Here is a 27113-nt window from a genome sequence, read left to right as displayed (position 1 = left end):
TTGGTTTTCCCCCCCGCAGAGGTCACTCAGTAATGCCCCCTCTCCTATGCTCATATTATCCTGGATGATCAGAACTCTCCCACTCTCCTACCCCAAACCCCTACCTGTTCTGCTCCTTCTTATCCCCTCAATCAGGGCCAAGCTACTGACTCCCCGCCCCGCCCCCAACTCAAATGACCTCTGTGTTCTCTCTATCCTTCTTTCCCTCTGGATTTTGAATTCTCCTTCTGGCAAAGTCCAACAACAACTTTGGTTTTTCTTTTTCTTTTTTTTGAATTGAGATATAATTAACATATTAATTTCAGGTGTTCAGAATAATGATTTGATATACGTATATACTGTGAAATGATAGCCACAGTAAATCTAGTTACACTCCATCACCATACATAGTTACAATTTTTTTCTTCTGATGAGCACTTTTAATCTTTACTCTCTTTGTAACTTTCAAATAAGCAATACAGTATTATTAACTATAGTCACCACGCTGTACATTACATACCCATGACTTACTCATTTTGTAAGTGGAAGTTTGAACCTTTTGTTCCCCTTCACCCATTTCACCCATATGCTTTCCTCCCTCCCTTCTGGCAACCATCAATCTATGAGCTTGTTTTTTGTTTGTTTTGGTTTTTAGATTCCACACATAAGGAGATCATGTGATATTTGTCTTTCTCTGTTTGATTTATTTTACTTAGCATAATGCCCTTGAGGTCCATTCCTATTGTTGCAAATGGCAAGATCCCACTCTTTTTTATGGCTTAGTAGTATTCCATTGTGTGTGTCTGTGTATCACATCTTCTTTATTTATTTTCAATTTAAAATTTTTTAAAATTACAGTTTATGTTCAATATTATTTTGTATTAGTTTCAGGTGTAACACTACATCTTCTTTAAATATTCAGCCATTGATGGTAGTTTGCATTATCTTGATTATCTATATATATAAAAGGCTAATATGCTAAGTGTCTGACCATCCAACCAGTCGCTATGACACGCACTGACCACCAGGGGGCAGATGCTCAATGCAGAAGCTGCCAAACTGCAGTGACTTGGCAGCGGTGGTTCTCAGGTGACACACCCTGAAACCAGAGAGGAGGGAGCCCAATTCCTCGCGGGGCCGCATGATTCCACCTTTGGCTGTGGGTTCTGTTGTTGCTGGGGCACTGTCGGCCCTGAATCTGGCTTACTGCACACTTGTATTTGCGTTCTACACCCTGTATGACAGCAACTTTGCAGAGTGCCCTCTCACACTCCGGGACCCCTTGGGGGATGTCAGAGAGTCGGTTTTGGCCTGATCTTCACAGGCCAGGCCGAGGGACCCCACCTGATGGAGGGACCCCTTCTGCCGGAGGGACCCTGCTCACTCTGCAGATGTTGGGGAGGGACCACAGGAGGTTGGCTCCAGGGCGTATCAGGCCAGTCTCACCCAGTCCTGCCCCGCCAGCCTCCTTCTAATTCATTTCCTTTCAATGTGCATGAATCCGTGCACTGGGTCACTAGTTGTAAATAATGCTGTAATGAACATGGCAATTCTATTTAATTTTTGATGAATCTCCATATTGTTATCTATAGTGGCTGCACCAATTTACATGTCCACCAACAGAGCATGAAAGTTCCCTTTTCTTCATATCCTTGCCAATAGTTGTTATTTCTGTTTTTTTTTTTTTTAAATAATAGCCATTCTAACAGATGTGAGGTAATAGCTCATTGTGGACACCTTTGGGTTTGACCCCTGCCTTCTCTAGCCTTTGTGGGGCACTTTTTCTTCCCTGCATCTTCTGCCTCTTTTGCCTCCACTGTTTCCTTCCTTCAGTGCACAAACACCTTTCTCCCACCCTTTCTGCCACTACCACAAGCTGCCTCCTCTCTGCAAAGTCCCATTTCAGAAAGAGGACCTTCTATCTTCCTCTCTCCATTGCCTTCCTTTCATCTTTAGTTCACTACAATTAGGATTCCCCCACTACTCCATAAAATACCTGGGTAATCAATGACTTCCCTGTCATCAAATTTAATGGTCTATTCATTCTTATTTCACTTGTCCACAATGCAATTTTTGATATGAAACACTTGATCCCTTCCCTTGAAATATTTTCCTCTATTTTTTAATATTAATTTTGTTATACATTCTAGGACTATATTTTTATTGATTTTCAGAGAGGAAGGGAAAGGAATAGAGAGATAGAAACATCAATGAGAATCATCAAATTTGGCTGCTTCTTTCCCACCCCCTTACTGGGGTTTGAGCCCCCAACCCAAGCATGTGACCTGACTGGGAACTGACCTGGTGACCTCTTGGTTCCTGGGCCAATACTCAACCATTGAGCCACACGGGCAGAGCCATTTTTCTCTATTGTCTTATGGGACATCATTGTCTCAATGTTCTTATTATACCTTTGTAATTTCTTCCTAGCATCTCTGCTTAAGATATCAGACTGAGACCCTGGCTAGGTAGCTCAGTTGATTAGATCATCATCCCCATACGCCAAGGTTGGGGGTTCCATCTCCAGTTAGAGCACATACAAGAAGCAAACAACGAATGCATAAATAAGTGGAACAACAAATCAATGTTCCTTTCTCTCTCTCCCTCCCTTTCTCTTTCTCTGAAATCAATTTTTAAAAAATATGTCAGACCAAGCTGACATTTTGATCCAAACACAGAAATGTGGGATACGAGGTTTTATGTTTTTTCCTTCCAGTAAAAAAAATAAAAAATAAAAAATGAAATTGACCTTGAAGCAACAAAGGTAAATTTCCAATGACAAAAAATACTATGAATTACTTCTGTGGTGAGTGGGAATCAAAGCCATGAAGCCCATGAAGATGTTGAGATCTAAGCCTTGATTCAGGCCACCATCATCCCTAACCTTGACTGTAAAGGCAAGTAAGTTTTCACTTGTAAGCCTTGACTTAAGCAAGGCAGGACAACTGGCACAGTGTCTGATGTCTGACAGTAACTACTTAATAAATGTTAGATATTTAGTTTTTAAAAAATTAGATGAGCCCTAGCTGATTTGGCTCAGTGGATAGAGCATCAGGCTGTGGACTGAAGGGTCCCAGGTTCGATTCCGGTCAAGGGCACATGTCCGGGTTGCAGGCTCGATCCCCAGTGGGGGGGGGGGTGCAGGAGGCAGCCAATCAATGATTCTCTTTCATCATTGATGTTTCTCTCTCTTCCTCTCCCTTCCTCTCTGAAATCAATAAAAATATATTTTAAAAAAATTAGATGATCATAAAAACATTGTGAATTAGGTTATTTTAGAGTTGAGAAAACTGATGCTCATGGAAACTAATGTCACTTACCCAAGGTCACGTAGCTTTCTGACTGAAGACCTTAAGCTCTTAAGCATTGTGCAACACCGCTTCACTTACCACATGCTGTTTTAATCATAGACAGAGGTGTCTATTTCCCCCCAAAGATCAGGAACTGCTCATGGTCAGAGACTAGAATGGATTTGTTTCTGTCTTATTTATAAATATTTGCTGAGTTGAATCTGATTGAGATCTTTAAGGATGAAGTTGACATTGAGTGGGTGCCCACAGGATTAATGGTAGAGTTGGTGAAGAGGTTAGTAGATTGGGGAGGCAGTGATTGTGGGCAACAGGTACTTTCAGGGGCTTATGGAAAGAGGGGCTTGATAAGTGAAGGACACTACCTGGGAATTTGAGCTCTGGTCATATCGCTATTTCTCCTTGACGGTCCTTCTGGCTTTATTTGGGGGGTTGGGCAAGGTAAGAATGCAGGAGGGCTGTGCTGGTGGTGAAGAGGTCACATTGCAAGCATCCAAACTCTTCATTGATCCTCTGGATGAAGAAGAAAGAAACTTAGGGCTCATCCCCCAGGGAGAAACAAGTGCCTCACTTAAATCCAGGTACAGAATGTTAGTTTTGGCAAATGTACCATGGCAATAGGAAATGTTAACAATGGGGAAATTGAGTGAGGGGTATACAGGAACTCTGTACTATCTTGTAACTTTTCTGTAAATCTAAAGTTATTCCAAAATAAAAAGTTCATTAGAAACAGAAAAGCAAGTTATAGCTGAACCCATGGCTGGAATACCGGAAGAGCACAGTCTCTGAACAGAGAAAGGAAGACTTTTGTTGTCCTTAGACAAGCTACTTTGCTGCTGTGAACTTCAGTTTTTTCATCTGTGTAATGGAGGAATAGCCTCTTGCAGTGAACCTGCTGGGGATATGGTGATAATGAAATGAGCAAAGGGACGGGAAAGAGGTCAGGATCCCAGCAGAGGAGTAAGATTCAGGACCAGACTGTAGGTCCAGCAAGGAAGCAATCCTAAACCCTGAGCAGAGGCAATTGTAGAATTGGGTTCAGATCATTCCAATACAGTAGATACTTAGGCCAGCTTATGCAAGACTCCTCTGGCCCTGGCCAGGTAGCTCAACGGGTTGGAGCATTGTCCAGATATGCCTTTTGGTCAGGGCACAAACAAGAATCAACCAATCAATGCATAAATAAGTGGAACAACAAATCTCTCTCTCTCTCTCTCTCTCATCAATAAATAGTAATAATAATAAAGACCCATGCCCTGGGAGATAAAGCAGGGCTCTGCTTGATGGAGCAGGGGCATGCAGAGGCTAACACTTCCTCAGAGATGATGTCCCAAAGCCCTGGGTCCTGGAGAGCTTATCTCTGGCTCCTCCTGTCCTCCTGAATCTCCTGGGAGAGAGGACAGCTCAGAGGAGGTTGAGGAGGACAGAGCCCAGTAAGAGTAGTAGCCCAGGTTCTGGCCCCAGCGGACAGGTCCTGCATCTCCCATCCATGGAGGTAGGCAGGCAGGTAGAAGCTCATGGCCAGAGGGACAAAGTGGCAACTTTGGGGGCAGTGAATGAAGCTGAGCTCTGGCAGGTAGAAGCTGAGCATTCTTGCATGCCCTCCTTTGCATTAATTACCTGCTGACATGGTTTGTGTGCTGTTCTCCCTTCATGCTATTTTAATTAACAGAGATCTCCTCCGAGCAAACCAGCTGCTGTGTAAATTGTCAAACTGTCAGCACACAGAGGATGGGTGCTATGGGGACAGTAAGTGTGGGGACTACCGATGGGCTCCCCACTCCTTTTTTTGCATTTGAACCTCTCTCTAAACCCACCCAGGTAGTAATAATGGGCAGAAGAATGTCAAGATCAAGAACTTGGCTTTGGGTTCAGATAGACTTAGGTTTGAACTTTGACTCTGTCACTAATGTGCTGTGAGAATTTGGGCAGATCACTTAACCTTTCTGAATCTTATTGTCCTCATCTGCAAAATGGGAATAACACTTACCTTGTCACAAGGATTGTGGTAGATAATATGTATTACATACTTCACCTAGAATCTGTAATGCCCAATAAACATGGCTTGTTAAGTTCATTTTTTTAAGCCAATATAGAGTTTCCTACAGACCCTTTATAAATTCACTAGAGGCCCAATGCACGAAAATTCGTGCAAAAGTAGGCCTTCCTTTCCCCTGCTGCCGGCACCGGCTTCCCTCCGGCACCTGAGACCCGGGCTTCCCTCCTCCAGCTGCGGGCAGGCACTCGGGACCCCGGCTGGCTTACCCCTGGCCCCAGCTTCATCAGGAAGGACGTCCAGTCTAATTAGCACATTACCCTTTTATTATTATAGATAATGGCCAGAGAGAAACTTTTAACTAAAACATACATGGGAGAAATCCCATAGTTCTCATTGTTAACTATTTTATTTTACTATGTACTATCACTCTATGCTCAGAGAAGCCTTGCTTTCCCCGTAGCTTTGCCTTCTAACAAATCATTAGGACCTTGTAATCCTCTTCTCCCTTCCCTAGCGGGTCCATGAGTGGACTGAGCATTCTCCTTGAGGCTCTTAAATCTCACATGCAGCTACCCTCATTGAATAACTGGACAAATAAATAAATAGATGGATGGGAGTGGGGTCTTTAAGGAGGAGCCATTGTTCAATTTGAGCCCTGAAGGGCAAGTTATTTAGGTAAGAGGAGGGATTGAGGGGGGGGGGGTTGTTCTAGGCAGAGATAATACTGCATGTTCAAAGGCCCAAAGGCAAGAGAGAGCATGCTTTGAGGAGGTGAAAAGGGTTTGGCTGAACTGAAAAGGCATGTAGAAGGCAAGGGGGTAGGTGTGACAGACGAGGCTACAGAGGAAGGTGGGGTCTGAACACAGAGGGCCTTGTTAAGTCCTCCTTCAGAGTTTGGATTTTATCCTATCGGCAATGAGAGGCCAATGAGGAATTTTGTGCAGCAAAAGGATATAGTCAGATTTGTATTTTAAAAGGAACACTTAGATGAGGTGTAGAGAATAAGTTAGAAAAGACCAAGCAGGAGTGGATCCAGGGCACCCAGTTAGGTCGGTGTCATTTGAATTCAGGTTAAAGCTGTGAGTTTCATAGCCAAGCCTGGCACACTGAGTGCATGAGAAGTGTGTGAGGATGGACTCGGGTATGAACTACATGTTACAAAGTGCAATGCCGTGTGCGGGGTCACACCCAAGTCGAGAGAAGGAGAGGGGAGTTCCAAGCCATCTCAGCCAGTGGGCAAGGACTCTCTGTCTACTCCCACCCGCATCCTGGGCCCTGTGGAAGGAAGGCATCAAGAGGACAGATCACATCACGTCAGAACTCGGGCTGACCTGGTTTGTGGCATCTTTCAGCTTGTCTCGCCCTGGTGTAGGTTGTCACAGAAGCCCCCTGGATGTCGCCTGGTGCCTCATTAATGGCATTGCTGAGCTCATTAAACTCATCTTTCTCCTCTCCTTAGTCTCCCAGCTCTGAGCTGTCACCTCAGTCACTCCCAGCCTGGGGCTGGCTTACCCCTTGGTGGCTCCAGCACAGGAATTCTGCAGAGGTTGGGTTGCAGTTGGTCCCATGACACAGATTCAGAAAGACTGACCAGCACTTCCTTTGGGGGCAGATGAGTTTGCTAGGGCTACGGTAACAAAGTACCACAAGCTAAGTGGCTTCAACAACAGAATATTCTCTCACGGTTCTAGAGGTCAGAAGCCTGAGGTCAAGGTGTCAGCGGGGCTGGTTCCTTCTGAGGCCTGAGGAGAGAATCTGTTCCACGCCTCTCCCTCGCTTCTGGCGAGTTGCTGGCTCTTTGGCATTTCCTAATTTATAGGCATTCCCTCGCTCTTCTCCCTTTAGAAAAAATGTTCTTATTGATTTCAGAGAGAGGAAGGAAAAGGGAGATGAGAATCATTGATCGGCTGCCTCCTGCATGCCGCCCTACTGGGGATCTATCCCACAACCCCAGGCCTGTGTCCTGACCCGGAATTGAACGAGTGACCTCCTGGTTCATAGGTCGATGCTCAACCACTGAGCCACACCAGCCAAGCCTAATTTCCCGTTTTTATAAGGAATTAGTCATATTGGATTAGGACTGACCCTAATGACCTCATTCTAACTTGGTTACCTCTGTAAAGACCCTACCTTGAGATAGGTCACATTCTGAGGTAATGGTGACTGGGACTCCAACATATCTTTTATGGAGGACAGAATTCAACCCATAACAGGGGACAATTTTTTGCCTTTCACTACACCCCTCCGAGCACCATATGTCCTTAGGAAATCCCTAAGCCTTCGCATCCAGAATGGTATGAACTAAAGCTCAGAAATAACTTCCTAATAGGACATGGTGATAGACATGTCTACAGCTGGGGGAAGAGAAGGCAGAGGAAGAGGAGGAGGCAGAGAAGCAGAGGGAATGGAGAAGAAAAGTCACATCCAAACTCGTTTCCAGGACAATGCTATTAAGAAAGGAAATCTCGCCCTAACTCGTTCGGCTCAGTAGATAGAGCGTCAGCCTGGGGACTGAAAGATCCCATGTTCGATTCTGGTAAAGGGCACATGCCCAGGTTTCGGCTTGATCTCCAGTAGGGAGCATGCAGGAGGCAGCCAATCAATGATTCTTTCTCGTCATTGATGTTTCTCTCTCTCTCTCTGAAATCAATAACAATATATTTTAAAAAAAGAAAGGAAGAAAATCTTCCTAAAGACTGGGGCTGAATCTTTCAACTGGATCCCAACCAAAGCCTTGGCCAGGGAATATGATTTATATTAAAGCACCTTTCCTCTCACAGACGAAGTGTTGACCAAAAGAAGTCACACATGAAAGAGGACATGCCACTTACATGAAAGTGAAGACTAGATAAGACAAATCTATGGTGCAGAAGTGGTCATCTTTGGGAGGTAATGGTGGGGAGGGGGCACAAGGGAGTATCTAGGGTACCTTGTTCTGGGTGGGTGACACCACTGAGCTTTATAATTAAGGTGATATCACATTACTATGAATGACACTATAGACAAATAAGTAAATGAACCCATTCCTTACTTTTCTACTCACCACTGATCACCCCCAGGCCACTCTGTCAGCTCTCAGGCTGTTCCCATATGCTTTGTGCTCACAAATGTGAATTGATATAAACATCCAGCATGATATTCAGCGCACAATAGGTACTCACAAAATGCAAGTTCAGCCTGGCCGGCGTGGCTCAGTGGTTGAGCGTCAACCTATGAACCTGGAAGTCATGGTTCGATTCCTGGTCAGGACACATGCCTAGGTTGCGGGCTCAATCCCCAGTGTGCAGCATGCAGGAGGCAGCCCATCAGTGATTCTCTCTCATCATTGATGTTTCTATCGCTCTCTCCCTCTACCATACTCTCTGGAATCAATAAAAATACATATTTTTAAAAATGCAAGTTCACATCATGCACCCGTGCACATTATGCTCTGGGGGTACAGAAGGGACGGTATCCAGAGAAGATCTGGGCTGCCTCCTCACCTCCCATCCGTGGAGCATGGCGCTAGGCCCTGGAGTGGAAGGTGTTCAGGCCTTGGTGGCAGACTAGTAAAAAATCATGTCCGCTGTCCCCAGAAACAGAACACAGCCCAGCAGAAACCCCAAATCATAATTAAAAGATGCCCCGCAACTCTCTTGGCAGCATAAATTTTGAAGATGAAAGTAAATGATTAAAATAATTAAACACTTCAAGCTGACAAGCTGGAGCAGAATCTTGCCAGCGGACGTTTGTCAGTAATTAGCTAATTAATCCTGGCGAAGATTATAAGCCATAACAAACCAGTCAGGCTGAACAGAGCCGGCTGCTCCGAATTAGACTTTTAAAAAAGAGGGGAAGGGTGGGGGAGGATTGGGTGGATAAGGAGGAAGGGGGAAAAATAAGAAAAAGATATACATTTGTGGCCACCTGTCCTTACCCTAACAGTGGTGTGGGCCCAGCCTACAGGAGGATTCCTGGAGAGTTCTGGGCCTGCATCTAGGCCAGAGACCAGACTCTGCTGGGATGTCTGGCAGAATGGATATTGGGGAGGAGAGGGAGTGCTCTGGCCCCCAAATTAGAAGGAACAGTGGGAAGAAGTCCAGATAGGAGGTGATGTCCACCTCAGGTGGGTACAGCATTATTTCATTCTTTATTTCATTCAGCAGCAGACCTTAGCAGGGACCAGGGGTCCATTTCTGTGGAAGAAAAAAAATTACAAGATCCAAGCAGGGGATCAGGGCCCAGCCAAGCAGTCTGGGATCAGGATAGGTTGCAGAATAAAAAATATAAGGTGAGCCATAAATTTAATTAAAGAAAATAAAAAGAAACAGATGGAATTAATTTTAATAATATATTTTATTTAACCCAGTACATCCAAAGGCTATCATTTTAGCATATGTCAGTAAACAACATCTTTTCAGGAGATATTTTACTTTTTTTTGGTATTAAATCTTTACATTCTGTGATGTATTTTACACTTGCAGCTCATCTCTATTCAGACTAGCCATATTTCAGGTGCTCAATAGCCGCACGTGGCTTGTGCTCCTGTATTGGATGAAAGCTCTAGACATAAAAAGAAGTTGGGAAGTGGGATCCTAAGACCTGGGACAATCTGCAGCAGGATGGAGGCAGACCAGGGTCACATGACCGTCTCATTGTCTGTCTTTCTCTCCTTAGCTGTTCTCCTCCCTAACTGCTCCTGCTGGCTACTTCCAGCCAAATCAGCCTCAGCTTCAAGGGTCTCCAAGATGAAGGGTCTGGAAAGTACAGAGGAGAATCCAGAGGGACTGGATTTCTGCCCTGGTGCACACACGTGGGACAGGGCCGTGCTAGCGCTGCACATGGACCTGTGCCCTGCAGTCCTGGAGTGTGAGTGTGTCTATTCACCTGTGTGTTCAGAGGCGCTCCAGTACATGAACACTGACCTTCTGAGAGCTCCCTGCAGCCTCAGTCATTGGCTAAAGCTCAGTTTCCTTTATAATAATCACATCAGTCAAGGGACAAGAGGTGACACATTTATATGTTCTGTAAAGACTGTCAGATGGAATCTGTCTCTTGGATAATTAACCAGGATCTTTTTTTCCTAACATTTTTTTTATTGTGGTAAAATGCACATACCATAAAATTTCCATCTTAACCATTATTTTTTTAAAATGTTTTTTATTGATTTTAGACGGAGAGGGGAGGAGAGGGAGAGAGAAGCATTGATATGAGAGAGAAACACCCATCATTTGCCTCCTGCATGCACCCCGACTTGGGACTGAACCCACAACCTGGGCATATGCCATGACTGAGAATTGAACTGGTGACCTTTTGGTGGAGATCTGCTTCTAGCCAGAGACCAGTCCATTTTTCCCACCACCACCTAGGCTGAAGCTCTGTGAAAATATGAATTGAATCTCTTAGAACCCACATCAAAGCTCTGGTAAGAGTGAGGGAGTAAAAGGACACAGCCTCTGGACCAGTGACACCGACCTGTGGGTATAGCCACACCACTGCCCCTACTGCCCAGAGAAAAGGTCTGGAGAGGGGAGAGGAGACAAGAGGAAGAAGCTCAGAATGCAGGGCAACAGAGGCCACTTTAACTCCTAAACCTATCACCAAGGAAACACAACACTTTCCCCCCCCCCCCCAAACCTCATTCTTGTTTAGACAAATCAGGGTCTCCTGCCTGTAGGAAGGAGGAAAGCTCTCGTGTACTGAAAGATCTACATTTGACTATGCATATTAGCCAAGCTCTGTGCTTACAATAGAATAAAGCAGCATTGCTTAGGGCCAGGGAGGATATGCGTAGAGAGTCCTGTGGTGGCTCAGAGCTCAGGAACATCCCAGTTAGCTCAGTTGACCAGGAAAGGCTCCAAGGAGGAGATAAGCTTGAGTTGTACCTTGGAGATGGGGAGGAATCAGAGAGCAGCGAGGAGGAAGGAGGGTACTTTGGTAGGGGAATTTAACATAGACCCTTTCATTCACATAGCTCTTTAGAGTTTACAAAGTATGTTCACATGTGTAATCTCATTTCATCCTCATTGGGCTATAGCAGTGGTCAGCAAACTCATTAGTCAACAGAGCCAAATATCAACAGTACAACGAATGAAATTTCTTTTGAGAGCCAAATTTTTTAAACTTAAACTTCTTCTAATGCACATTCTTCAAAATAGACTTGCCCAAACCGTGGTATTTTGTGGAAGAGCCACACTCAAGGGGCCAAAGAGCCGCATGTGGCTCGTGAGCCGCAGTTTGCCGACCATAGGACCCCAGAGGTACTGTCTCATTTGAGATTCAACATAATATAGTAATCAAGAGTGCAGTCTTTGGCCCTAGCCGGTTTGGCTCAGTGGATAGAGCGTTGGTCTGCGGACTCAGGGGTCCCAGGTTTGATTCTGGTCAAGAGCATGTACCTTGGTTGCGGGCACATACCCAGTAGGGAGTGTGCAGGAGGCAGGTGATTGATGTTTCTCTCTCATCGATGTTTCTAACTCTCTATCCCTCTCCCTTCCTCTCTGTAAAAAAAAATCAATAAAATATATATATATAAAAAAAGAGTGCAGTCTTTGGATTTCTGCTTTAAAACGGCAGATGGAATGCATGAATTTGTATCGGCTTCCTCAACAAACATCACTAAAATAAAAGTAAAGGAATATAAAAGAGGCAATGGTGGACCACAGATGTCAACATATTTTTAGATGTCAAGTGAATGGAGGAGTTGGCAGAGCTGGGATTGCTGCCTACCAAGTGCTACAGCAAAGGGTGCCAAAGGGGAGTCAGCCAATTGGAGACTCAGGACCAGGGAAAGAACAGATATTGGAAGCAACAGTTACCGCAGAAGGTGGGAGCAAAGCATGGGGACAGAGCAAGGTTGAAAGTCTGCATAAGAAGCAGGTCCCTTCTCTGTCACACACAGACAGCTGACTACATCTTCATTATCCTGGCACGGACTGAAGGTTTTGTTCCATTGAAAAAGTGAATCAGAAAGGCTCCAGCCAGGAATCCTGGGCACAATAGAAATCAGGGTGGAATGTCATAATGAAAGGAGGGGCATAGGGGAGAGTTTGAACAGTGAGATTCTAGGGCCCGCGAGGCATGGTTTCTAGATTGCAGACCCACCTGGCAGACAGACAGAGAGGAGACCGGTGGATTCTTCACTGGAGAAACGGAGCAGAAAAAAGATTTTTAGATATTGAAAGGGATATCTGACAAACTGGAGAGAAGAGATTCACAGAATAATAGAATAAAATTAAGTTCCCAGAGTGAAAAGGCCTACAAAAGGTGTGATGGATGTAATAAATGAAAATAGGCCCACACCAAATCCCATTAAATAAAGTTTTAGATGGTCAAGGATACACATAAAACTCTTTTTCCAGGTAGCAAGGACAGGATACATGCAAAGGATAACACAGAACCCGGAGTAGCAAAGGACTCTCAGCAGCCACACTGAAGAAAATACCTTTAACATTCTAAAGATGCCTATGCTATACATTCCAAGCTATACATTGACTGGGTAGAATAAAAAATTTCCTGAAATTCAAGATTTAAAAATTTTTAATTCTCATGTATTCTTTCTCAGGAAGTTACTAAAGGATGTGTGCCATCAAAATGAAGAATGAAATCAAGGAAGATAAAGATGTGGGGCCAGGAAAAGAAGATCCACCCAGAAAAATTACAAAAGGAATCCCCTGAACACTGCTGTGCAGAAGGCCCAGAGGGTAAGCACACCTTGAGCAGGGAAATGGGAGGCTCCAAGAGGGACGCCTACAGGAGGAGCAAAGTGAGTTAATGCATTACCTAATATGTTTCACCATGTGGAAATTACTATTCCGAAGATTTTTGCATTGTTAAAGAGTTTGGGAAGAATTCATGATAAGGGTATGGAATACTAAGAAAATAGGAGAAAGAAAGAAAAAAAAGGCTATTAACACAAGCGAAGACAAAAATATCTGCACAAGAAAGGTGATGCAATATAAGTTTCAGCAACAATCCATGTGTGTAAAATCAATAAAGGAAAACTCTGAATATTGATTGAATTTAAAAATTGTGATATAATTACGATGGAAGAATGTAAGGGAGAGAGATGTGAGGATGGAGTGCCATAGAATATTAAATTATCTTCTTTCATAATAGATTACAAACTAGCATTAAAGTATATTATTCAGAGGTAAATACAAGTAAAATCATTCAGCTAAAATGGTTTTAAGTGGTTGCCTTGAGGACTGAGACTTGGGGATGGGGGATGGACTACTATTTTTTTTGTGATAAGACTTAGTACTAGTTGACTTTTTTAAACCATGTACATGTATTAATTTGCTTATTAAAAATAAATACATCATGGAATATTATTCAGCCTTTAAAAAGAAGAAAATTCAGACAATGCAACAAAATGGATGAACCTTGAGGGCCTTATCCTAAGTGAAATAAACCAGTTACAAAATAAACAAACACCATATGATTCCACTTATATAAGGTATCTAGAGTAATCAAATTTAGAGAGACAGAAAGAAGAATGGTGGCTGCCAGGGGCTGGGGGAAGGGAGAATGGGGAGATTTCATTGAAAGGTATAAGAGTTTTAGTTTTGCAAGATGAAAAGAGTTCTAGAGATGGATGGTAGTGATAGTTACATAACAATGTGAATGTACTTAATATCACTAAACTGCACAGTTAAAAGTGGCTAACATTGCCCTAGCTGGTTTGGCTCAGTGGATAGAGCATCAGCCTGGGGACTGAAGGGTCCCAGGTTCGGTTCCGGTCAAGGGCATGTACCTTGGTTGCGGGCACATCCCCAGTAGGGGGTGTGTAGGAGGCAGCTGATCGATGCTTCTCTCTCATTGATGTTCCTAACTCTATCTCTCTCCCTTCCTTTCTGTAAAAAATCAATAAAATATATATTTTTTAAAAAGTGGCTAACATTAACGATTACATTTCATGTTGTGTTTATTTTACTACAATTTTTAAAAATAAATAATTTAAACCTTGGTTAATATGGTATATTTTATGTTATATGTATTTTACTAAAATTTAAAAAGTTTAAATTAAAAAAAGAATTCTACCTATGATTCAGATTTCCAGAAGGTTAAATATCGAATTAGAATGTAGAGATTAAATGTAAACTCCAAGAGGGCGAAGAGTTTTGCTATCTGCTCACTGTTATATCCATGAAGCCGAGTATAGTAGTCACTCAATAAACAAGTTTAGTGAGCACTCAATAAGTGTTATCTATTATTATTCTTTGTATATATCTTCAGGGTACATTCATTTATGCTGTGGCAGCAGCATTGCTTCTCATCATGCATGTGCACACATGTACACACATGCACACAAGTATACAGGAAAGCCGCAGGGCATATTCCTTCAAGTACATGCTGAATGAATTAAGAATGACTCTGAAAGGTAAGCATTATTACCCCATTTTTCAGATAAAGAAAGTGAGGCCATATAACCCATAAATGGGATGACAAGCATTTCCAATCCTGGCCTTCAACTGCAAGTCTGGTGTTCTTCCCTCAGTAGCTGACAGCTGAAGAACTGTAGAAGCACAGAGCTGAGAAATCACCTAGATTTAATGGGAATTAAAAATGGACTTGCTTGGCTGGAAAAGAAGATTCATGAAGGGGAAGAGCAGGCAATGATTCAGAAATGCGCATGCTTGTCAGATGGTGGGGGAGGGTTTGAATGTCAGGTGAAAGGGCCTGAAAATTATATGTAGAGCCATTGAAAGTCTTCATATAAAACAGGCCTTTTAGGAAGCTTTATTTGACAGCAGAATACAGAGTGTACTGGATTGGGAGGCTGGGGCATACTCTCAGAGGTGGCCACAATGAAATGATCATTTTCTAAACTGGCACAATGGAGGCAGTGGCAGGAATACTGAAAAATCAATGAAATATATAAACCTCTAGTCTGACTAATCAGAAAAGAATGGAGAGAGAAGATACACATTACCAATATCAATATCAGGAACCAGAGAGGGATTATGACTATAGATCCTACAAAAAATTAAAAGAATATTAAGGGAATACCATGAAGAACTTTACACCAATAAATTTGATAATTTTGATAAAAAAAATAAAATTCCCTTGAACTACTCAAGAAGAAATAGATGACTTGCCGAGGCCGGTTTGGCTCAGTGGATAGAGCGTCGGCCTGGGGACTTGGGGGTCCCAGGTTCGATTCCGGTCGGGGGCATGTGCCTTGGTTGCGGGCACGTCCCCAGTGGGGTGTGTGCAGGAGGCAGCTGATCGATGTTTCTCTCTCATCGATGTTTCTGGCTCTCTGTCCCTCTACCTTCCTCTCTGTAAAAAATCAATTATATATATCTATATATATATATATAAATAGATGACTTGAATAGCCCTACATTTGTTAAGGAAACCACATCTTGTTTTAAGGTAAAGTGGGCTGTACCTATAATTTCCCGTTGCTCATTTCACCAAGTCTTGGTGTTCAGTGACACCAAAGGTCCAGTCTCACTCATCTGGTTCATCCAAAGACGCTTAGGCTAGTTTGAAATAGGTTGTAATTTCTTGTAGTCAGAAGAATCTTAACTAATCCAGAGTCTTAAAGACTGAATTTCAAGGATAACACAGCCTTTGGTGTCTGTCCATGGTGCTGACTCTGTGCCCCCATTCTCTGCTTCTGCATGGAGTAAGAGCCACTGAACTCAGCCTCAACCCTAAGCACCTGGCACCCTGTGAGTTCTGTCCGTGGTCCTGAACACAATTCTTTTTGTCATTACAACCTTAGGCACCAGAGCTTTGGGACTCAAGAAGAATCTCCCCTCTGGCTATAAAATCACAGAACTTGGATGGTTGTGCAGTGCCCAACTCAGGAGAGAACTAATTGAGGAAGCCTGCCATGTAGACGAGGCATAATTGGGGTAATGGAAGAGGTCACAGGCTGACAGGCATAAGAATGTCCAGAGCATCCTTAGATACCATGTGACAAGCTTAGAATAAAAACTCTAAGTCTAGCCCTAGCCGGTTTACTCAGTGGTTAGATCGTGGACCTGTGGACTGAAGGGTCCCAGGTTCGATTCTGGTCAAGGGCACATGCCTGGCTTGCGGGCTCAAACCCCAGTGGGGGGCATGCAGGAGGCAGTCAATCAATGATTCTCTCATCATTGATGTTTCTATCTCTCTCTCTCCCTCTTCCTTCCTCTATGAAATCAATTTTAAAAAACCCTCTAAGTCTAGATAGACCTTGGGGATCTGATGAATTTGAGCCCGTCTGGTTCCCTTGCTGGAAATAGACAGTTCACTCTCCCAAAGGTAACCCAATACTATGGGCTGAGCTTCCTTGGAGGCAGAACTTCTCCGGATCAGAGAAAACACATGAGGGTCTTGCTATCACTTGCACATGACACTCAAATGGTGAAAAGAGAGATAGAAATGAGATCGACCTAGAAGAGGGGGCCCCGGAGTTGGTCGCCTCTTGAGGAGAGTCGAGAGTCAATTTTCAACTAACATTTTTAGTTCTTACTGTGTGCCAGCGACTGCAAAAATACTTTTACACACACTTCCTTATTTAATACAAACAATCCAGGGAGAGAGCTATTTTTAATCCCATGTGTATTAATCAGGTTTCTCCAGGAAACAGAACCAATAGAATATATACAGACATACGTAAGAGGGGACTTATAGTAATTGGCTTACATGATTATGGAGGCTGAGAAGTACCACAACATGCCATCTGCAAACTAGAGAACCAGGAAACTGGGGGTACAATTCAGCCTGAGTCCAAAGACCTGAGAACAAGAAGCTATGATGTCCTAAGGTAGGAGAAAATGGATGTCCAAGCTCAAGAAGAGAGAGGGGGGGTGGGGAACTTACCCTTTTTTTCTTTTTTGTTCTATTTGGAGCCATCAACAGATTGAATGACGCCCACCCACACTGGTGAAGGTGGGTCTTCCTTACACAGTTTACTGAGATTCATATGCCAATCTCTTCCAGAAACACCCTCACAGACACACTCAGATACATTTTACCGGATATCTGGGTATCCTGTAGCCAAGTCAAGTTGACGCATAAAATTAACCATCACACATCCGCATAGGGAAACTGGAGTCCAGAGGGCAAATGATTTGCCCAATGTCACATAGTCAATATGGGGCAGAATTCTTACGTTTTTCATTGCATGCTATAAACTCCCAGCTAAACCCTGCACCCACTCAGTCACACTGGACCCTACAAGCAGGCAGTGCTTTTTGGAAAAGCCATCTTTCCTTCTATCAGCTGCACCTAGCAGGGCTAAATAAGGATACTCACTATGCCCTCCTCTTTGACTCAGGGACAGCTAGAGGAGTTTTGAGCACCCATTAGGCCTGGAAGTTGGAGGAGGTTTGAAGACTTAAGCTGGCAAGGAGGGGGAGAAAACCTCTGTGGATGGAGGTGGGAGAGGACTGGCTCCCTGCTGCTCCCAGAATGATTCTCACCTGCCAATCGATGGCTGGACACTCACGCAAGTGCTAATCAACTCCGTTGGCGCATGCAGGCTGGGGCTACAATCCATTTTCACATCGAATGGCGGATCGATTCCTCATTCTCTACAATCCCCAACCAGCCTCATCTTTGAGGGGCTGAGAAGCTGGTTAACTCTGCACCTCCAGCCACCTGCAAGCTTTGTCCTTCTCTATATTCTTCCCAGATACAATCTTGCTCCCCAAACCATTGTCAGACAGAGCAGTACAGTAGAACTCTGGGTTGGTGGTCCAATAGGCCTGGGTTCCAGTCTCAGATCAGCAGCTCACTTTGTGAACTTGGAGAAGTCACTTCATCCTTCTAACTTCAATTTTCTCATGTATGTAGTGGGGATAAAAATTTTAGCTGTACAGGGTCTCTGTGAGGATCCCAATTACATCTAGTGAATGTAAAATTGGGAAACGCTGCAAAATGTAGCTAATGCTGGGAGGGAAGTTCTGTTGATATAGGCCCAGGAGAGGGTTTCTTCTCTCTCTAGTTATGTTAAGTAGCCAGAACAACTCTTGAGTCCTTGTTCTCCTGACATGATCACTCTTTCTGGTGAGGACTTCTGGGTTCTGGAAACTGAGCTTAGAAGCAGCAGAAACCGGACAGACAGAGCTGGACTCAGCCAAGCCAGGTGGAGTGCCTGGGCAAAGGGTGTTTCTAGGGCTCTGAGTAAATTTCTAGGCTTATTTCCTACTCTCAAAAATGAAATCTCACCCATGTTGGTAGATACTTTTACTCATCAGTTTTGTTTAATTTGGTCTAGAGATACCCTTCATATTCTACCTATGTAGCTAATGTAAAGAACAGGCTGCTGGTCCTTCCCTTTCACCTCAAGTCCTGTCCTTGAGGTGAAAGGGAAGGACCAGATTTGGGGAAAGAACCTATTCTTCTAGGAGCAGCAGCCTGTTCTTTTCTTTTTTATTGATTTCAGAGAGGAAGGGAGAGAGAAAGAGAGAGAGAAACATCAATGATGAGAGAGAATTATTGATCGACTGCCTCCTGCACGCCCCCTACTGGGGATCAAGCCCATAACCCAGGCCTGTGCCCTTGACCGCAATAGAACCCGAGACCCTTGAGTCCACAGGCTGATGCTCTATCCACTGAGCCAAACCAGCTAGGGCCAATCAAGTGTTTTCTAACTTCATGTGCACTGTGGAAGCCATAACAGTGTATGAGTAGTGTATGTGGGAACAGAGGAAGCCAGTTTGATGAGAGAAAAATGGAGCAGTCATGTAGAAAAATGTAAGGCAAGAAATAGTGGGGCCCTAAGAAACAACAACGGGGGAAGTTGCTGCTGCTGATTTTCTAGTCCCAGCACCTATTGACTGTACTTGTCCAGTGGGGTTCAGTGAGTTTCTCCTGTGTCCTTTCAATATAAATAACCCTTTATTAATTTGGCTTGGGCGCATTACTGTTCCTTGCTGCCAAATAGCCCTCTTCCTAGAACAGATCTCAAGTGCACAACTTCTACTTTAACTTAAAAAAAATGCCTAATGTAAAGATTGACACGTTAAGTGGAACAATTATTAAAAACTGAATTAGAAACTATTTGGCCATGGAATAGGTCTTTCAGAGTGTTTCCAAATTAGCATCTGCACACTGAACATATCCTTGAGGTAGAGCATCATTCATTCATTCATTAAAAAATATTTAGTAAATAACAAGTAACACTATGTCCCAGGTACCATACTCCGTACAGGGACACAAAGAAGCAATATAAACAAAGTCTCTGCTTATAGGAGCTTGCGTTCTGTTGGGATCACTTTTATATATATATAACATAATAGTAGTATTAAAGAATTGAAACACATTTGATTTAAACACATTAATCAAACAATTTAAATTTATAAATAAAACCTAATATGTCTTAGGAGCTGTTATACACTCTCTTTATCTATTAATCAACTCATTTAATTACTACATCACCCTTCTGAGGCAGACTATTATTATCTCTGTTTTTCAAATTAGAAAATTGAGGCACAGAGAAGTTAAGTAACCTGCCTAAGGTCACACAGTTGTTAAGTGGTAGAGCTAGGATTTGAAATCAGTCTGCCTGGTGCCATGAATAAAATCCTAAGTCAGGGATGAATCTGCATCAGTTGTCCTGGTCTCATCTGGAGGGCCAGGAAGCTACACAGATCTAAACAGTCACTAAGAATAAAAAGCCTCATCAGACATCTCTGGAGCTAGAGCAGGGCACAGAATGAGGACCCAGGGTACTGGAAAGTAGCCCTGGCCACTGCCTGTCCCACCTCAGGTTCTGCACAGCCATCTGAACACCCCCAGACCTGCCAGCCTGCTGAGCTCTGTAGGGAGATTCCTGCCAGATCACTCACATGGACAGCTGCTTGTCAAATGCCTCAAACAGAGGGCCAGCCAGCCCAGGACCTGCATCTCCTGACTGTTCTCTCGGTTCTTTCTTTTCCAGAGCATTCATAACCAACTACTCTGGTATAAGGGTTTTCTCACATCCATGCCTTCCTTATCAGCCCCTGACCTGACTGCACCATTTCCCACTGGAGGATGCTAACCGTCCCCCGCCCCCTGCACAATTCTCCCACCTCACAATGGCTGCAACAACTTTGCTAAAACACATATCTGATTATGTCATGCTCTTGCCTTAAAAGCAATGGCTCCCTGTAAGATGTTACCATTAGGGGAAATTGGGTGAAGGATATCTTGAAACTCTTAGCACTGCTTCGCAACTTTTCTGTAAATCTAAAATTATTTCAAAAGGTAATGGCTCGTCACACTCCTTACGCTGATATCCAAGATCCCCTGGCAAATCCCTGCTTCCCTCTGCCTTCCCACCATTCCTTGAGGACGCCATTGTGTTGGAAATCTCAATACCATTCATTACATTGAAGAATGCTCTTCTTCACACCCTTAGCTTTCCACCCGGTCAGCTTGGTGAGCTCTTAGCCAATTGTTTTCATTTATCAAACATTTAGGTAGTACTATGTGTTACTATGTATGTAGTGCCAGTGCTATGTTCTAAGCATTTTACAAACATTAACTCATGTAATCTTTACAGCAACCTCATAAGGGAAGTACTATTAATAGCCTATTTTATAGATGGGGGAATGGAGGCACCGAGAAATTAAGTAACATGCTCCAAATCACATGGAGTTTGTATTTTAACCCAGGCACTGTGGATGCAGACTTTATGCTCTTAGCCAGTACACTCTGCTGCCTTTTCAGCTCTCAGACTTCAGCTCAAATGTCACCTCCTATGGAAGCCTTCCTTGACTCCTTTCCCACAGTTACTCTTTTCCCCCACTGTCAGATCCCATAGCTTTTTGTTCATTCATTCATTCATCAAAACATTTATTGAGCACTCACTATAGTTTATCATTTTATAGACATTGGGAATCTATCCATCTACAACAGTCTGCAGGATCCTATTTTGGAAATTCTCTCTCTCTCTCTCTCTCTCTCTCTCTCTCTCTCTCTCTCTCTCTCTCTCTCTCTCTTCCTGTGGAGTACTCCTTCAAGGTGTTAAGCTTTCTAACTCCTTTACAATCTTGCACAGAATCTGGCATGCACTTTGTCTTTAGTAAATGTGTCTTGCAGAAATAAATGAATCCTTATCAAGAATGGTGATGACAGTAATGATAATGTTAACCATTCAGATGAATCTGCTGTGTGACTGAGACAGTGTGGGCCAGGGGCCAGGTACATCGTCACAGTCGAGCCCCAGGCCAGGAGGCTCCTCGGGAGATGACAAGTACCTTCTGCATGTAGACCAAGCTGATGTTGTCACTGCGATTATTTCTACCATTAGTGTTGGTGTTATGCGACAGTATGGCAGGTGCCAGCAGCAAGCTGGCCCGCCACACTTCCTCATGGCAGGAGAAGCATCAGGGAAGCAAATGCTCTTAGAAGATGAGCAGCAGGGAGGATGGGCTTTCAGCCTGGAGTCTCCGCAGTCCGAACATCAGTTCTGGGTGGTTGGGTCAGGACATATTTGCATTTTTACTCCTGTCTCTAGGTATATCAGAGAGTGGGGACGTAGCAGAGGAGTGCTATGGAGCAGGAATCAGATTAAAGAGCCCTGATCAAGTGGACTTACCAGCTTTCCTTGGATCAAAGCCTGAAGGGTGATGAGGTAATTAGGGGTGGGCTTCAGGTGGAAGTTGAATTTGGGATGAGAATGGGAGTGGGACAGATAAGGCAGGTCTTAGCATGGTTGTGAATTTCTTTTTAGTCCCACACCCTGGGAGGAGCACACCAGGCTTCCTCATTCTGTATAGTCTCCTCGGGAACCAGAAGTCAGGTGGCACAAATGATACTTCAGATGTTAGTGTAGAATCCTCCTACGTTCTCTATGACTTTTCCTAAAGGACCCTGGAATCACAATCTTAAACGCTTACATGTTTTTTAGGCCATTAAAATTCTCCAGAAGTCATTAGGTCCATTCGCCTGCCTCTGGGCAAGAGGTTGAAACAATTCTAGATGGTAAATAGCAATTGTTTGCCAGTGATGCGCTTGGTGCAGTCAGTTTCAGACTGTACAAAGCAGCAACAGATCTCTGATCATGAACCACTTCAATTCTACTGGTGCTGAGTCAGCTCCTGTGGGACCTACAAGCAGAGTTATGTGTTTGGCTATCAGCAGATATGACCATCCTGGTCTCTGGGGGTAATGAAACTGAGTATCAAAAAAAGACACCCTAACCGGTTTGGCTCAGTGGATAGAGTGTTGGCCTGCGGACTGAAAGGTCCCAGGTTCAATTCTGGTCAAGGGCATGTACCTTGGTTGCGGGCACATCCCCAGTAGGAGGTGTGCAGGAGGCAGCTGATCGATATTTCTCTCTCATCAATGTTTCTAACTCTCTATTCCTCTCTCTTCCTCTCTGTAAAAAAATCAATAAAATATATATTTTTAAAAAGTTGAGCATCTTGGTTATGGTCTCTCAAGTGGTAAGGGGTAGAGCCAGGGTTCTAACTCATGCTTGTTTTGTTTCTACATATAAGCTTTCTTTCTTTCTTTCTTTTTAAAATATATTTTATTGATTTTTTACAAAGAGAAAGGGAGAGGGATAAAGAGTTAGGAACATCAATGAGAGAGAAAACTGGGGATGTGCCTGCAACCAAGGTACATGCCCTTGACTGGAATTGAACCCAGGACCCTTCAGTCCACAGGCTGATGCTCTATCCACTGAGCCAAACCGGTCAGGACTCCAAATACAAGCTTTTATTTTTATTTTTATTTTTGGCTGATTCCTGTGGCTAGGACTTCCAATACTATGTTGAATAGAAATGGTGATAGTGGCATCCTTGACTTGTTCCTGATTTTAGAGGAAATGCTTTCAGCTCTTTACCATTGAGTATATTAGGTGTGGGGTTGTCATATATAACCTTTATTATACTGAGATATGTTCTTTATATACCCACTTTGTTGAGAGTTTTTATCATAAAAAGATGTTGAATTTTGTCAAATTTTTTCTCCATCTATTGATATGATCATATGATTTTTACCCTTTATTTTTTAATGTGATGTTGATTTATGAATGTTGGCCCATCCTTGAATCCCTGGAATAAATCCAAGTTGGTCATGTGTATAATTCTTTTAATGTATTGTTAAATCCAGTTTGCTAATATTTTGTTGAGAATTTTTGCATCTATGTTTATTATCAATGATATTGCCCTGTAATTTTATTTTTTGTAATGTCTTTGTCTGATTTGGGTATTAAGGTAATGATGGCTTCTTAGGATGAGTTTGGAAGTGTCCCTTACTCTTCAATATTTTGAATTAGTTTAAGACAAATAGGTATTGATTTTTCTTTAAATGTTTGGTAGAATTCAACTGTGAAATTGTCTGATCCTGTATGGTTGGAAGGTTTTTAAAAAAATTATTATTGTTTCAATTTCATTGCTAGTAATCAGTCTGTTTAGGTCATCTATTTCTTCCTGGTTCAGCTTTGGACTGCAATATGCATCTAGAAATTTATCTATTTCTTCTTAAATTTGTTGGCATATAATTGTTCATAGTATTCTTTAATGATTCTTTGTATTTCTGTGGTGTCACTTGTAACTTCTCTTGATACTTTTATTTATGTGGGCTCTCTTTTTCTTGATGAGTTTGGCTAAAGGTTTGTCAACTTTGTTTATCTTTTCAAAGAACCAGCTCTTAGTTTTATTGATATTTTCTATTGTATTTTAACTTCTATTTTGTTTATCTTCACTTGGATCTTAGTTATTTCCCTCCTCTGTTTACTTTGGGTTTTGTTTCTTCTTTTTCTAGTTCCTTTAGGTTTAGAGTTAGATTGTTTATTTGGGATTTTTCTTGTTTCTTGAGGTAGGCCAATATAGCTATGAACTTCCCTCTTGGAACTGCTTTTACTGCATTCCATACGTTCCTAGGATCATTTTTGCTACCAATTATTTGAGGTTGAATTTCCTAGAGGCAGAACCAAAATGAGAATGTTTACTCAAGTCATTTACTTGAGGAGTGTTCTTAGGAGAAAGGGAATAACAGAAGCAAGAGGGTTCTTTCAGAAACAATGATTCTCTCTCATCATTGATGTTCGGAGCGGGTGGGGAGCTAAGAAAGAATGTGGTCTTGGCTGGAGATTGCTTTAGATTGACTCCTGGGAAAACTCTAGAGGACAAACTATCCCATTTTAAGTTAAGGAAATAGACCTTTTATCCTTTGTCAACCAGTCATTGGCTGGGGGTGGGTGTAGGTACATAGCCTCCCAGGCAAGGATGCCTCCCATGTGGTTGAGGAGATGCCTCCCATGTGGTTTATTCTTTGGTGAAATAAACAATTGTGAGTTATTGACCAACATTTATAGCAGCTGAGGGATAGCAAATACCTCACTTAGGTAACAGGGATATGAGCAAGGCATCAACCGTATCCAATACATTAACATCCCTGAATATTTAGGGATGACCTTCGGATCTCTAGTCTAACAGTGTCCCAAACCTGTTGTTTAAGCTCACAGGGTCTTGTGAGTGTGAGCTGCGCTGATGCTTCTATGTCAAGCTTGAGTTTGGGAGTCTTGACAAAGCTGGTAGCCTCCCATATTATGGCCATGATCTCTAGCTACACTACAGTCATTCTTCTTTAAAAAAAAACAACACATATTGATTTCAGAAAGAGGAAGAGAGAGGGAAAGAGAGATTGAAATATCAATGATGAGAGAGGATCGTTGATCAGCTGCCTCCTGCACACCCCCCACTGGGGATCAAGGTCGCAACCACAGCATGTGCCCCTGACTGAAATCGAACCCAGAACCCTCCAGTCCACAGGCCAATGCTCTATCCACTGAGCTAAACCAGCTAGGAATATAGTCATTTTTCATTAAGATGCTTTCAAACTCTCCAAGGTCATGAAGCATTAGGATATGGCCCTTTTGCTCACAAAACCAACCAAGAGAAATACAAAGCAAATCTCTCTTCTGAATGTCCCTTTTATAAATAAAGAAATTGAGGCTTAATGATTTTTACACCAAGGTTGGAATAGGTAGAGCTGGAACCAGAATTAGGGGTTAATTTGCAGGCCTCCTACGACATTAGGGGTCAGCAAATTATAGCTCATGGGCCAAACCCATTTCTTCCCTCCCCTCATACCTACTTTTGTTTTATTAGAATATAGAAATGGTCATTTGTTTATGTATTGGCTATTGTTGCCTTTGCACACAATGGCATCATTGAGTAGCTGTGACAGACATGGTATGGACTGAAAAGCCAAAAGTATTTATTATCAGGCCTTTTAAAGAAAAAAATTTGACTGGGCATGCTATTTCTGGAACCTCCACACACTTTCTAATTCTAAGGGTCAGTTATCCCAAGACTTTAAGTGGAAGAGGAATTCTCCCTGATTCCTAGTGAGATAGCACAAGTTGAGTGTTGAAAACCCATTTTCTTCTATATTAACAAGAAGTTAAGAGAATATGTGGTGTAACTTAGCTAGAGGGAATTTCAAAAGAGTCCTGGAGAACAACCAGCTTAAAAGATCCTCAAGCCCGGCTGGTGTGGCTCAGTGGTTTAGGCTTGACCTATGAACCAGGTCACTTCTGTAATATTTGTGTGTGTGTGTAGTATAACTATGTACATTTTGCAATTAAAAAAACACACAAATGCAGAATGACAGAGGAAGAAGGAGGGAGGGAGGAAGAGGGAGAGAGAGGAAAAAAAAAAACTTGAGAGACTTCTTTCCCAGTGGTGTTTAAGAAAAGGATTTCTAAGATGATGGATGCATCTGTGTTCATAGTGGGATGGTTGACTTAATGACCTCCTTGCCCCTGGCATCCATCCTATGATAGATGGGCTGCCCCAAACTCCTCAGGGTCTCTGTTCCTTCATGGGCAGAGAGCTGGAAGAAACATTCAGAATAGAGTAAGGGCTACAAATTTCTACAGAAGCAAATGAACTGCATAGTTGCATTTGATATATAATTGAAATTGTGTTTCCATTTCTCAGGAAGCTAGTATGGCCAGTATGAAGACTGAATTGTGGATGTCAGAAACTAATCATGGAATATTTCAGCTTTTTCCAGGGTGGCTGCAAGATATAAAGGAATGGCTGTGTGTTTTCTTATTTTAAAAAATGAGTAATACTGAACATTGTAAAACAGACAAACAATACAGATGTATATAAAATAAAAAGTGAAAGCCCTCTCTTCTAATCACTCTTAGTAGAAGTAACAACTGCATATAATTTGAGGTTGGAACATCTGTAAATATATATTTTCCATTCATATTCATATATATGTGTGGGGACTTTTATTTTGTTAATCCTCACCTGAGGATATTTTTCCAATGATTTTTAGAGAGAGTGAAAGACAGAGAGAAATAGCGATGTGAGTGAAACACATTGATTGGTTGCCTCCTGTACGTGCTGACCAGGGCCCAGGCAGGGGAGGAACCTGCAACCAAAGTACATGCCCTTGACCAGAATCGAACCGGGACCCTTTGGTCTGCAGGCTGACGCTTTATCCACTGAGCCAAACTGGCTAGGGCTGGGTTTTTTTAAAAAAAAAAACAAAAAAAAACACGGCATCATGCTACACATAGGAATGCATTTTCATTTTCACTTAATATATCTGGGCCACATAGAATTTAGATTGATTTTATTCTTTTTAATGGCTCCATAATATTCCATTGCATGAGTGTACAAAATGTATGTAACAATTTCTTCACTTATGGACATTTCAGTTGGTGCTCACCCTTCTTTGCTGTTGCTCTGCTGCAATGAATATCTCTGCATACAAATATTTGGGTATTTGTGCATATATTTGTGTAGGACACATATAAAAGTTATGTACATTTACCTTTTTAAAAATATCCACTTGACCTCTATAAAAAGATCATGACACAATAAAAATAAAGTTTTTTTTTTAAAAAAGGTCATGACAATTTATATTCTTACCATCAATTTACAATT

The 27113-nt window shown here is 42.6% G+C and overlaps 1 long non-coding RNA gene across 1 annotated transcript; it reads left to right on the top strand.

Moving 5' to 3' along the window:
- Positions 1 to 12384: 12384 nt before the first annotated feature.
- LOC129150282 (uncharacterized) lies at positions 12385 to 26335 on the top strand. Its single transcript, XR_008557023.1, has 4 exons — positions 12385 to 12531; positions 12830 to 12968; positions 21713 to 21829; positions 26151 to 26335. It is a non-coding gene; the product is annotated as an uncharacterized LOC129150282 (long non-coding RNA).
- The last annotated feature ends 778 nt before the right edge of the window (positions 26336 to 27113 follow it).

This window comes from Eptesicus fuscus, chromosome 9 (genome assembly GCF_027574615.1).
Source record: "Eptesicus fuscus isolate TK198812 chromosome 9, DD_ASM_mEF_20220401, whole genome shotgun sequence".
Lineage (NCBI taxonomy): Eukaryota > Metazoa > Chordata > Mammalia > Chiroptera > Vespertilionidae > Eptesicus > Eptesicus fuscus.
Note: the sequence above shows the minus strand (reverse complement) of the source record. Positions and strands in the feature narration are given on the sequence as shown.